The following is a 14870-nucleotide window of genomic DNA, read 5'->3' on the forward strand; positions in this document are numbered from 1 at the left end:
ACCGATTTTTTTGGAAACCGGTATCAAAAGTTTGACGAATTTTTCGGGAAATAATTAATCGAATTTTAAAGAATTGTATGCAAAACAGGGGTAAAATTTCCCGGGGAGTGCTATAAACTGTATAGTTTTTCGTTACCGATTTTTTTGGAAACCGGTATCTTTTGGAAATCGGTTACGAAATATTTCCAATTTTTTAGGAAATAATTGAGTGAATCTCAAAGAATTGTATACGACGGAATTGAACTTCAGTAGATAAGAAAGTAGTATTTTTCAATTTACAGCATTTTAGATGAGAGATTTTGATTTGATTTGATATATTTATATGCCCAAGCATATGCTAAAGGGCAACAATACACATAGCATCCTAATATTACAAAGTATATGAGTGTTAAGACATAGCAAACAAGTAGAAACTTGCACATTGTTTCCTCGTAGTTTTTAATTGTGCAAGTAGAAACTTGCACATTGCTTCCTCATAGTTCCTAAGTGTGCAAGTTTTTATTTTATTCGAGGTATAATTATCGGTATTTATTTGTTTTGGCTTCCTCATAGAGGAAGCTTTGTTAGCAAAGGTTCTGATTTCACACTTAACTCTTTTGGGGACTGCGTAAATAATTATATACATTCACTAAAAAATACTAAAAATACTTGTCCACTTAAAAACTAAAACAATACTTTATCGATAAAAAAAATCAGCCCGATATTATAAATATTTGAGATAACAATTTATTTTTAATTCTATTATATTTTCCAGTCTTTTCTACCCCTATTTCATATATAATTGGTTAAAATTTGGTTGATCAGATCAAGTTTTATAAAGCTTCTATGTATGTACAAATTCTTCGAAATTTCAAATGTGTGTAATACGAGATCTGATCAATCAAATTTTAATGAATTATATATGAAATATAGGGGTAGAAAAAACTGGAAAACATAATAAAATTAAAAATAAATCGCTATCTCAAATATTGAGAAAGCGGCAGCGTAAAACACATTTTTCAAAAAAAGGAAAATCTGCATAAAATCTATACCGGTAGACCGATTTCAATAAAATTTGAGGAGGACATACTTTCTATAATACTCTATTTGTGTGCAAAAATTCAAACTGGTATCTAAAAAATTGTAGAAGTAGATGCGTGTACAAAAATCCGTACACACACACACACACACACACATACATACATACTTCCGGACATTTTTTACTAATATGATTTTTCGACATTTTAGAACATTCTAAACCTATTTCCATCAAAATCTCGAAAAAAAAATTTTTCACCATTACAAAGCTTCCTCTATGAGGAAGCAAAAGCACATTGAATGTGACGCAACTTGAATTTAGAGAAACTATAACTGAGGCATAATGTGAGTCACAGTCAACATCACAGACGCAAACTATAGTAGTATACAAGGTATAAAACGCAACTTAATCTATAAGTATATTATTAAATCTATGAGATATAAAACGCAACTTAAATCTATCGAACTAGAATAAAGACAAACACAAGATAAAAATTCACTACAACTAACAAACAAAACTTAGCTCTCAAATTCGGCTGAGAATAAATGAGCTCGAAGGAGACTTTTGAAAGACGGTAATGACGACGCCGATGTAACATGATCCGGCAAAGATTGCCAAAAGTAAATCGACGAAAGATGGAAGGAATTCCTATAAGTAACCGTCCTATGAGCGGGAATATGAAAGGCATGCGAAGAAGTGAGCCGACGTTCAGATCTTCGCAGCAATGGATCAGGAGGTGTGAAAAGTTCACGTAGATATACCGGTGAATTCATGAAGACAAGCCGATACATTTGGCAACCCATGAAATAAAGCCTTCTGTTCTCAACCGAAAGCCAGCCAAGACGACTTCTAAACGGGGTAATATGTTCATCCCGCCGCAAATTAAAGATAAATCTAACACAGCAATTAGCTAGCTTCTGTAATTTACTGTTTAATTCACTACTCAAACCATGATACACCAGGCAGCAATAGTCTATGTGAGGTAGTACCAGAGTTGTAACAAGCTTGATTCTTAGCTCAGTGGAAAGAGAATTCATATTGAATTTCAGCTTATATAACGCTCCATGGACCCTCTGCGAAACATGTGAAATATGTTTTCTCCACGATAGATTCGACTCAAAGAAGACTCCCAAATTCTTAACTTCACTTACATAAGGTAAGGGCGTATTATTAACAATTACCGGTGGAAGAAGGTCAAGGTCTAAATTACTAACATTAGTCCTGCTGCCGAAAATAATTACTTTGGATTTGGCGGGATTAAGATTCAAGCCATTCGCCCTTGCAAAATCAAAAATCGCGTTAGCATCACTAGAGATCAACATAAGATTGTGGAGTAGATCTTTAAGATGACATGAGCGATAAATCTGGATGTCATCAGCAAATATCATATGTTCAGAGTAGATTATGACTCTGCCAATGTCATTGATATAAAGGGTAAATAAAGGAGGGCCAAGTACTGAACCCTGAGGTACACCACAAAGCACAGACAACCAAGACGAAAAATTACCCACATCATCAACCACCGCTTGGGATCGACCGGTAAGATATGAATAAATCCATAAAAGAACAGAATCAGAAAAACCTAACTCCTTAAGTTTAATCAAAAGTTGAGGATGCGGGACTGTATCAAACGCTTTACTAAAGTCGAATAGAACCATAATCGTTACTAATCCTTTTTCGATCGACTTCTTAATGTTATCACATACGCGAAGAAGTGAAGATTGAGTGTTATGACACGGGCGATAAGCGGACTGTTTTGGATTAATAAGGTCATATTTAGTTAAATAATCAGAGATTTGTGAGGCTACAATTCTCTCAAGCAGTTTAGACAGTTCAGGCAGATTTGCTATGGGTCTTGTGTCGGATGGAGACAGAGGGATGCGAATCTTGGAAAGAGGGCGAATAAGAGCACGTTTCCATTGAGACGGATACACTGAAGCTTCGAGTGAGCGATTGAATAAAGCAGTTAGACACGAAGAGATTGTAGGCCACGCTATCCGCAATATATACAGTGGTATTCCATCTACCCCAATCGCATAAGAATGGAGAGGTCGCGTGGAAATAAGCTTAAAGACTTGATCAGGTGTTATAGTAGAAAAACAGAATTCAGGATGTTGAGAAGGACGCACAGCATGGCTAATGGCAGTAACAACGTCAACACGTGTAGAAGGTAACTGAGCCGAAGACACTGATACATAAAATTCATTCAGTTGATTGGGAGTGAAAAAATGCAATGGAGAAACCAAAGTTGATTTGGCAAGACCGAGTGAAGCTAGTTCTTTCCAAAGCTTGGCGGGATCAGTAATATTCTTAAGAGTATTGAATTGAAATTCACTTTTGGCTCGTTTAATATCAATATTTAGCTGATTACGAAAAAGTTTATAGGTGGCGTAGCCAAGTGAACTATTAGTACGTCTAGCTTGTTTGAATAACCGATTACGAGTACGAATACGAGAAATAATTTCATTTGTGAGCCACCTCACCGGGGGCTTCCTAATCACAATCGCACGATTGGGAGCGAATTTGTCAAGTGCCTCTAGCAATCCACCAGACAGAATCCCACAGAATCCATCAACATCAGTATCAGACACATCTCCTATCGCAGTCCGCACACCATCAGCTATGGATTGAAGATACTGTTCAAACTCAGAACTATCAATACTCCTGAAGTTGCGTCGAGTAATAGAACGCACAGGTGTCGGATCACAATTGAAAAGCATCGACAGCTCAATAAGATCATGGCCAGCAATAAAAGGACTCTGAGATTTAGTAAATGATAACAACTTGTCAATGTCATCCACAACCAAAACGTCTAGCCATGAATCTGAGGTCGCAGTATGATAAGTATAGGTTCAGAGTCAACTATATGCAGTGATAAGCCAGACATAAGTTCACGCAAGTATCTCGATTCATAACAAGTTGACAACAAATTACAGTTCAGATCTCCGCCTATAATAATATTCTTATAAAGGTGCGAATAGCTTGTCAGTGATTCAACAAAATCGTGTAGGAGAAGGCCCTTAGGTCGCCTATAAATGGACGCAAATAAAACAGATTCGCCCTCAGGGCAACGTACTTCAAGAATGAGATACTCAGGTGCACCCACGCTGGCATTACAGGAGGTAGCGATGATTTTTACTTTGAGCGAGTGATGCACATAACATGCCACCCCTCCGCCAATCCGCCCCACTCTGTCGTGACGAATCAGGAAATAGTTATCTAAGGCGACCAGTTGATCAGAAACATTCGTATTTAGCCACGTTTCCGAAATAGAGATAATATGATAGAAGTTAGTGCGGAAATATAAGCGTATAAAATCGACATGCCCGCGAAGAGAGTTAGCATTAAATTGAGCTACATTAAACTGGCGTGAGTATCGACAAGGATTAACAGAGATCACTGAGTTAGGCCAGACGGGTCAAATAAGCTTTGCAAGATCAGTGGCATTGTCGATGTGAACAATTGTGTCGCCATCAGCTCGCCTGACACAAATGCGACCACTGCTCACCCAGACATACTTGTAAGATTTTTGCTTGGCAGTTCGCTTAGTCTGCTGCAAGAGATCATAAGCAACTTTAGATAAGAGCTCGTTGACGTATATTTTACGATCAGAACTGTCGCCGCATACCTCTTCCTGTGTAAGAATACGTTTGGATCGCTTTTTTGCAATGACGATATCACGAACAGCCGCCGAGGCTAATGTGACAATAAGCGAAGTTGTGTCTGAAGGGGTCAAAGGTTTGCTGCCCGCAACCGCCAGGAGAGGCGAACAACAGTTCTGACATCAAGAACATGACATAACAGATTAGGAATGTCAAGAGCTCGAAACACATTTTTAACAAATTCGTCAGACGAAACCGACAACGCCGCTGGGACGCCAGAAATAATTAATTTGTTACTATTACTATCCTCGTCACGAACCAAGGGGGCCGAGAGAGTTGTCTTCAGCTCATTAACCTCGCGCGCAAGGGCCGCACTCCCCCGCTCTAATTCAGTAATACGCTGACAGTTACGCTCGACCTGATCTGCAATACGGTTTAATTGATTAAGCTTATCGTTAATTTCATCGTTAGTACGCTGTTGACTCTCAATAAACGCAGACATTCTAGCATCGGATACTCTTAGTTGTTCAATCAATCTCAACAAAAGATCATTAGTCTTAGACTGAGACTGAGTTAGATCCTGAGAGCCGGAGAGCAAGACATCGCTGACATTACTGACACTAGGCGAAGTAGAACCAAAAAATTCAGAGCGCTGTGAACTCTGACCATCTCTTGGTGTTAAAGGCATCGTCAATCGCGATTTGCAACAGGAACTCGCAGCCTTAGTAATAACATACGCCTTAACACAGCCGGGATGAAAAACTCTGCCGCACTCAGGACAAGATACTGAATTGCCGACGATTGTTTTGGTGCATTTGATGCATTTAGAGCACGCGCGCTGCATGGATTACAGCTAAGAAAAGCAGTCGACAGTCAATGAGTAAATATAGAAAGTGACAATGTCACTAAACGCAATTCACAGTTTCAGTGCGAGTCCTATAGTATAAGTTAGATAGTCACATGTACACATCCGACCACATGCAATAGAGTGTAGAAGGAGCAGGAGTAAGCGCATACACAGCAAGAACGTTTTCGCAGACGGTTGACGCAAAAAACTCAAAATACGTAACAAGAGCAGGCATAATGCATGTGACCAGCCAAAAGACTCGCTTATATCACCAACTCCTGCACGCATCAATCGCTGTCAGGTCCCACTTCACAGTCAGGAGAGCCACATGTCCCAATGGAAATCACGAAACTATATTGGCAGCGCCGGCATGCAGGACAGCCAACCAATAATGGAGCTCACTAAGACAGCAGCGTACATCTGAAGGGCAGTAGGTGCAGAAAAGAGCAGCCCAGACGGCAGGCACATGCGCAACAGAGGTCGATGACTTCCACGGAATGATTCTCGGAAATTAGGTTAAGATTAGCAAGAATACTTGTCACCCAATTGTCGAGAATAGAATGATGGTACCGTTATAAATGAGTACGCCGCGTGACAGCAGCAAAAGCCCCGCTTATACCTGCAACAAAGTGGCCCGAAGGCACCCACGACAAAGGCACGTTGCTGTACTTACAGAGAGAGAGAGAGAGAGGGAGAGGGAGAGGGAGAGGGAGAGGGAGAGGGAGAGGGAGAGGGAGAGGAGAGGGAGAGGGAGAGGGAGAGGGAAAGGGAGAGGAGAGGGAGAGGGAGAGGAGTGGGAGAGAAAGTGGGAGAGGGAGAGGGAGAGGGAGAGGGAGAGGGAGAGGGAGAAGGAGAGAGAGATAGGGGAGAGAGAGAGAGAGAGAGAGAGAGAGAGAGAGAGAGAGAGAGAGAGAGAGAGAGAGAGAGAGAGAGAGAGATTGATTGATTGATTGATAAGTATATTTATGCCCAAGCATAGCTAAAGGGCAAAGATAGCAAAATATAGTAATGTACAAGATAAAGATACAGTGACACGCAACTTAACTTTAAACGCAACTTAATACTAGAAAAGCACATAATCTACAAGCAAACTAAAATTAAAGAAACACAATGCAACTAAATCGAACGCAGGTAATACTAGGAGAAAAGAATACTACGAGTACTCTATACACAACTACACGCTAAAATATCTAAGGAACTTAGTCTGAGAATTCGGATGACAGCAGGTAGGATCGGAGGAGATTCTTAAAAGCTCCAATAGTAGTAACTGATGTAATATTGTCCGGGAGAGAGTGCCAAAAATAGATGGCCGATATCTGAAAGGAATTTCTATATATTTCCGTTCGGAAAGCTGGGATATGGAAGGTTTGCGAAGAAGAATTTGCAATTCGAGTGAATCTTCTGAGCGATGGGCTAAGTGGGGTAAAAAGTTCACTCAGATATGCTGGCGAGCCCATGCATGTAGATGATACGATACGTCTGACAGCCAAGAAAATACAATCTTATATTTTCTACGGACAGCCACCCTAGGCGTCGTCGATATTGCGTTATATGCTCGTCTTTCCGCAAATCAAAGATAAATCTGATACATAGCAGTTTACAAGTCTCTGTAACTTCAGATTAAGTTCCTTGCTCAAGCCATGATAGACAAGGCAGCAGTAGTCCAAGTGGGGTAGTACCAGAGATGTTACCAGCTTGATTCTAAGTTTGGTGGAAAGAGAATTCTTACTGAATTTCAATTCATACAAAGCATGATGAACTCTCTGCGAGACATGCGAGACATGCTTATTCCAAGAGAGATTCGATTCGAAACAGACTCCAAGGTTTCTCACCTCACTTACATATGGCAAAGGCGTGTGATTAACAATAATAGGTGGTAGTGCATTCAGATCAATATTGTTGATATTTATTCCACTGCCAAAAATAATGACTTTGGATTTTGCAGGGTTCAGTTTCAAACCATTGACATTTGCATAATCGAAAATAGCGTTTGCATCTTTGGAGATTAAATTAAGGTTGTGGAGGAGATCGGAAGGAGCACATGAACGATAAATTTGAACATCGTCAGCAAATATCATGTAGTCGGAATATATCAAGACTGTACCAATGTCATTAATGTAAAGAGTGAACAAAGGTGGACCGAGGACAGAGCCCTGCGGAACACCACACAGAGTAAAAAGCCAAGAGGAAAGGTTACCCTCATCATCAGCGACAGCCTGAGAGCGACCGGTAAGGTATGAGTAAAGCCAGATAAGAGTGGGGTCAGAGAAAAACCCAATTCTTTGAGTTTAATCAGAAGTCTGAGATGTGGTACTGTGTCAAACGCCGTGCTGAAATTGAAAAGGATCATGATTGTAACAAGTCCAGAGTCAATCGCTTTCTTTATATCGTCACACACACGCAAAAGCGCAGACTGAGTGTTATGATACGGACGAAAAGCTGACTGTCTCGTATTGATAAGATTATGCTTAGTTACATAGTCAGAAATCTGTGAGGCAACAATACGTTCAAGTAATTTAGACAACTCAGGCAAGTTTGCAATCGGTCTCGTGTCAGATGGGGATGAGGTAATGCGAGTCTTCAAGAGAGGGCGAATGAGCGCCCTCTTCCACTGAGACGGAAAGAATGACTGTTCTAAGGAGTAATTAAAAAGAGCAGTTAAACAAGACAAAATTGCAGGCCACGCCAACCGCAATATGTAGAGAGGAATACCATCCACACCTGTCGCATAGGAATAGAGTGGTCTTGCAGAAATAAGTTGAAAGATCGTGAGAGGCGTAATCGCAGAAAAAGCAAACTCAGGACGTTCGGATGGAGAAGTGACACGAGCAATAGCAGAAATAAAGTCCTCATATAAGCAAGGCGAATGAGCATCAGAAATAGAGACGTAGTGTGCATTCAATTGATTAGGTGTGAAATAATGTAGAGGAGATACTAAAGAAGACTTTACAAGACCCAGACGTGCCAACTCTCTTCACAATTTTGCAGGGTCGGTAATAGTTTTAAGAGAGTTAAATTGAAACTCACTTTTGGCACGTTTAATATCTATGTATAGCTGATTACAATATTGCCTGTATACAGAATAGCCAAGTATGCTACCTGACCGCTTAGCGCGCTTGTAAATCCGATTTCGAGTGCGTATCCTAGACCTGAGATCGTCAGTAAGCCACCGCACAGGGGGCTTTTTGATAACAACAACACGCTCTGGTGCAAACACATTAAGTGTATTAAGTACAGATTCAGAGAGCACAGAACAGAATCTATCAACCTGAGATAACGACGACTGGTCAGGAGTGGCATTAACACAAGCCGTGACCTCAGGACTCTCAGTTAGGGACTGAAGATGAACCAGAAACTCATCCACATCAATAGCACGATAGCAACGTCTTACAACTGTACGCGCCGCCACTGTTCTCCTGCCCAATGAGAGTGACAACTCAATGAGATCATGTCCCGCAATGAACGGGCTCTCGGATTTAGAAAATCTTAGGACTTTCTCGCAATCGTCCACCACTAGGACATCGAGCCATGAGTCAGTGATGGCCGTATGATACGTGGCGTCGGATTGAACAATGTACATAGATAGACTAGACATAAGATCACGCAGGTAATAAGATTCAAAGCTATTTGCCAGTAAATTACAGTTCAAGTCGCCACCTATAATGATATTTTTATAGAGATGGGAGACATTAGTAAGCGCTTGAGCAAAGTCATGAAATAGGAAGCACTTAGGTCTCCTATAGATTGACGCAAATAAGACTGTTTCATCGCATGGCAATCGAATTTCAATCAAAAGGAATTCCGGAGCATTGATATGAGTTGCAGCAGAGGACGCGACCAGCTTAGCCTTAAGTGAGCGATGAATGTAACAGGCTACGCCCCCTCCCATACGCCCAACCCGGTCATGGCGGATCATAAAATAGCCATCTAGGGCCACAAGCTCGTCTAAAATACCTTCGTGAAGCCACGTTTCGGATACCGAGACAATATGATATGGATTTGAATCAAAGTAGAGCCTGACCAGCTCCATGTGACCACGAAGAGAGTTAGCATTGAAATGAGCAACTCGAAATTCGGATTCGTTATGACTAGAGCGCCTCGGTGGATGTATCTGATGCGGTCAATCAAGGCGAGCCAGATCAGCACTCGAACCGATGTTGATAACAGGCGAGCCATCAGATTGTCTCACGCAAATCCGCCCGTGCCTTACCCACACATAATTATATAACCGCTCCTTAGCCATACGCTTCGTCTGCTGCAACAGTTCGTAACTATCCTTAGAAAATAGTTCGTTGATATAAACAATACTTCTGGAGTTATTTCCACAAACCTCTTCCTGCCTGAGAACGCCCTTAGCTCGCTTCTTCGAAATAATTAGGTCGCGGACGGAGTTAGAAGTCACAGTAATAAAAAGAGAATTACTGGCAGTAGTAGCATTTGAGTGGAAAGAAGCAGAATCAGGGAGAGACTTGCGGACGACTCTTACATTTAAAATATGAGGCGAAATATCCGGAGCACCAAGCGCTACCAGCACGTTACGAGCTACCGCAGAAGGAGCAACAGAAAGCGGTTCCGGCAACCCAGACACGATAATCTCGCTGGCACTGTCATCTTGCCGATCCAAGCGAGTCGCTTTTAGCACTTCCAGTTCCCTCTTAAGGGCCGCGTTTTCGAGTTCCAAGGAAGAAATTCGCTGAGTGTTATTGGATACGGTCTCGGATAAGCTATTAATCTGATCAAGCTTACTGTTAATTACCTCATTAGTTCGCTGCTGACTCTCAATAAACGCAGAGACCTTTGAGTCAGACAGCTTCATCTGCTCGAACAAACTTAACAAAAGTTCATCCGTCGCAGGCGGTGGGGTCGACTGAGTACGCGAGACAGCAGAAGAGGCCATATTATCAAACTCAAATATACGCGCAGTATTATCAGTTGTAGGTGTAAGAGGGGGTATATCTAGTGATGATAATAGAGATATACAGCATGAGTCAGCGTATCTTGACACTAAATAAGACCTAATGCAACCAGGATGAAACGCTCTATCACACCCGCTGCACTCAATCGACCGATGAGCAATCGACTTTCTACACTTGAAACACGTAGGCTGCATGTGAATTTAGCTTTACACAATTCAGCCCGACACAAGAATCACGTAAGATTTAACATGCATAAGGTTCATACAGATATTAGCAAAGACAATCCAGGCAACCGAATGACTCACACGCTAACACTCCGCGTAACAAATCCGCCAAGCCAGCAATAGTTTTGTTCACCGATTTTCAACTGTCAGTGTCGGTACACAAGATCGATCGCGCACAGGTCCGCCAATCAGATCACACCAGTACCGCCAACCGCATCCCACGCAGGTCAGCCAACAGGATTATAGAGCATCCCACGCAGGTCAGCCAACAGGAATAGGGCAATCGCAGATCGCAAAGCACCACACCAACGACACGCACACCTCAGAGAAACGGTGTAGAAAGGAGCAGATCAGATAGCACATGCGCAGCAGGTGTTGGTGTCCCTCCAGAATGATTCTCGGAAATTAGGTTAGAACCAAGAGAAACATTCAACACGCAAATTCCAAGAATCAGGCGAAAGCACCTGAAGAATTATGAATAGCTCGTGACGAGCTACAATTGAACATGCTCTCACCTGCAACAAAAGAGCCCGAAGGCAGCTAACGGCAGAGATATGACGAATAGAAGCGAGCGCAACACAACAGACTTGCCCAACAGACATGCAACAGACTATTTGCGTGTCTTATTACATATGTCCTCCGGGGCGAAGCCCGGGTAACCAGCTAGTATATATACATATCAAAAATAAAAGTAACCACTCGAATAGAGGAGGTAGATTGGGTCAAACTGAAAAGAAAAGTCTCGTACCATTTTGCAAAATTCGCAATAGTTAACGAGTTTTTAAATAAAACGTCTGAGCGAATGCGCGCACAAGGAGCGATAGAGGCGGGCCTCGGCGGCTGGCTGGGCTGGCACGGTGCCCGGCGCGCGGCGAGCGGTGGGGGTCGAGAGACGAGCGGCGAGCGGGGCGCGGCGCGGCGCGGCGAACGTCGAGCGACAGATGTTATACACTGCGACGAAAAAGTATTAGAGCCAGCCCATACTAAACTTAAGATAATTCCTTCGCGTAAATGGGATTTTCCTTCGCGTAAACGGGATTTTGTAGTAACTTACAATAATTTACTCCGCGTAAACGAGTGAATTATCGTAAGTTACTACAGAAGTAACGCGCTCGCGTAAACGTAGTAACAGTAGGTAGCACACGTATTGGCTATTGCATAGGCTTTGCCGTAACGTCTTACGCCTCAGATAATATTAATTAGTTTAGCTTGTATTATGTGTAATAAAAACATTTAATTTTAGTAAATTTAATTATTTTGCATGTCAAAGTTTACGAGGTTTACCACAAGCCTTACTTTAACTTTTGTTTATGTTATAATAACTTTAATGGTGCGTGTCCACCTGCGAGTAAAACTCTCGAGAGTAGCTCTCGAGATTGATTCTCGCAAATAGACATATTCCTAAAGAGTACCTATAACGGAGAATGAATCGCAGCTCTCGGCGAGCGAACTTTTCAAGACCTATTCGCAAATCGACACGACGTTATTTTACTCTCGGAGATCAGCTCGCCAAGCTCGAACGCTGTTCGTATTTTGAGAGCTACATGATGACACAAAGGAACTTATTGAATAATGCGGAAATCATGAACCATTGTAGAATACTACTGTGACAGAAATAAAAGTTTTTTTAATTTATATGTTTTGCGAATAAAGTGCGAAAAATTCATAATTTAAAGAATTAGATAAGAATATTTTTAATACATTCTCTGCTTATTACATGGTCAATAATTAGTAACACTTTAGTTTTACATACTTTGCACGTTTTAGTTACAACGTTGAAATTAAATACATTTTTTACATCGCAAATTAAGTACATTAAAAAAAAAATTATTAAATATTTACATGTAAAAATCTAACATCAAGGTATTTCGCAAACTGAAAACTAAATAATAATATCGCACTATGTATTACACTTCACAACTTGTAAGTCTGCAGAAACTTTTTATTGTTAGGAGTCTTCAATCTCAAGCTCTCTAATTAAAGCAGATCCAGCACCGAATGTACACCTGCGATCAATCCATTGCTTGACCCAGAAGGTCTTTTTGTTGTTTCAACGGCACTATAGCTCAAGTTCAAGCCATAGCCTCCTGAAGTTCGGCCTGTATAAAATCCGAGGCCTCCCTTCTGCTTTCTTAGAGATACACTCTCGGCGGGTTGCCATTAACCCTTCCGAGAGGTGGCGATCAAATAAAAACGGACAATTTTCGGTCGGATTTGAACTCGGATCTTCAGCTCGTTAGAGCAGCGCATATCTTTCTGCGCCATGATCGCCCTTTTCCTTTTTAAAATAATGCTAGTCACTATAGCAGCCGCAAGTTTTTTCGTTTACGCGACATTATGATGTAACCACTCTCAGACATCAACTAAAAAAATACGTAAGTGGATACGGTTTTGAGAGAACTCTCCGAAAAAATACTCTTCGGATTCTCGCGAGATGCTCGCGAGAATACAATGTCAGAAAAATTACTCTCAAATGGACAGTGTCAGAATAACTCTCGAGAGATATTCTCGAGAGTTTTAAGGCGCGTGTCCACCTGCGAGTAAAACTCTCCAAAGTAGCTCTCGAGTTATTCTGACACTGTCCATTTTAGAGTAATTTTTCTAACATTGTACTCTTGCGAGCATCTCGTGAGAATCCAGAGAGTATTCTTTCGGACAGTTCTCTCAAAACTGTGTCCACTTACGTACTTTTTTAGTCGATCTCTGAGAGTGGTGACATTATAATGTCTCGTAAACGAAGAGACTTGCGGCTACTATAGTGGCTAGCATTATTTTAAAAAGAAAAAGGTTGTTAAATAACAACAAAAAGATTTTCTGGGTCAAGCAATGGATTGATCGCAGGTGTCGGATCTGCTCTAAATTAGAGAGCTTAAGATTGAAGATTCCCAACAATTAAAAATTTCTACAGACTTACAAATTGTGAAGTGGAATACATAGTGCGATATTATTATTTAGTTTTCTGTTTGCGAAATATCTTGATGTTAGATTTTTTCACATGTAAATATTAAATAATTTTTTTTTTATGTACTTAATTTGCGTTGTAAAAATGTATTTAATTTCAACGCTGTAACTAAAACGTGCAAAGTATGTAAAACTAAAGTGTTACTAATTATTGACCATGTAATAAGCAGAGAATGTATTAGAAATATTCTTATCTAATTCTTTAAATTATGAATTTTTCGCACTTTATTCGCAAAACATATAAATTAAAAAAACTTTTATTTCTGTCACAGTAGTATTCTACAATGGTTCATGATTTCCGCATTATTCAATAAGTTCCTTTGTGTCATCATGTAGCTCTCAAAATACGAACAGCGTTCGAGCTTGGCGAGCTGATCTCCGAGAGTAAAATAACGTCGTGTCGATTTGCGAGTAGGTCTTGAAAAGTTCGCTCGCCGAGAGCTGCGATTCATTCTCCGTTATATCTTTAGGAATATGTCCATTTGCGAGAATCAATCTCGAGAGCTACTCTCGAGAGTTTTACTCGCAGGTGGACACGCACCATTAAAGTTATTATAACATAAACAAAAGTTAAAGTAAGGCTTGTGGTAAACCTCGTAAACTTTGACATGCAAAATAATTAAATTTACTAAAATTAAATGTTTTTATTACACATAATTCAAGCTAAACTAATTAATATTATCTAAGGCGTAAGACGTTACGGCAATGCCTATGCAATAGCCAATACGTGTGCTACCTACTGTTACTACGTTTACGCGAGCGCGTTACTTCTGTAGTAACTTACGATAATTCACTCGTTTACGCGGAGTAAATTATTGTAAGTTACTACAAAATCTCGTTTACGCGAAGGAAAATCCCGTTTACGCGAAGGAATTATCGTAAGTTTAGTATGGGCTGGCTCTAATACTTTTTCGTCGTAGTGTATAACATCTGTCGCTCGACGTTCGCCGCGCCGCGCCGCGCCCCGCTCGCCGCTCGTCACTCGACCCCCACCGCTCGCCGCGCGCCGGGCACCGTGCCAGCCCAGCCAGCCGCCGAGGCCCGCCTCTATCGCTCCTTGTGCGCGCATTCGCTCAGACGTTTTATTTAATAACTCGTTAACTATTGCGAATTTTGCAAAATGGTACGAGACTTTTCTTTTCAGTTTGACCCAATCTACCCCCCCTATTCGAGTGGTTACTTTTATTTTTGACACCCTGTATATATATATATATATATATATATATATATATATATATATATATATATATATATTTATATATATGAGCAAAAACACGTCAAGCGGGACACCTTCGAAAGATG

General features: G+C 40.9%; 1 long non-coding RNA gene across 1 annotated transcript; it reads left to right on the top strand.

Moving 5' to 3' along the window:
• Window positions 1-266: 266 nt before the first annotated feature.
• On the top strand, window positions 267-11721 carry LOC143896511 (uncharacterized). Its single transcript, XR_013256679.1, has 3 exons — window positions 267-406; window positions 1310-2557; window positions 10787-11721. It is a non-coding gene; the product is annotated as an uncharacterized LOC143896511 (long non-coding RNA).
• The last annotated feature ends 3149 nt before the right edge of the window (window positions 11722-14870 follow it).

The sequence above is a fragment of the Temnothorax americanus genome, unplaced genomic scaffold (assembly GCF_048541705.1).
Source record: "Temnothorax americanus isolate GAGA-0224 unplaced genomic scaffold, ASM4854170v1 Scaffold188, whole genome shotgun sequence".
In the NCBI taxonomy this organism is placed as follows: domain Eukaryota; kingdom Metazoa; phylum Arthropoda; class Insecta; order Hymenoptera; family Formicidae; genus Temnothorax; species Temnothorax americanus.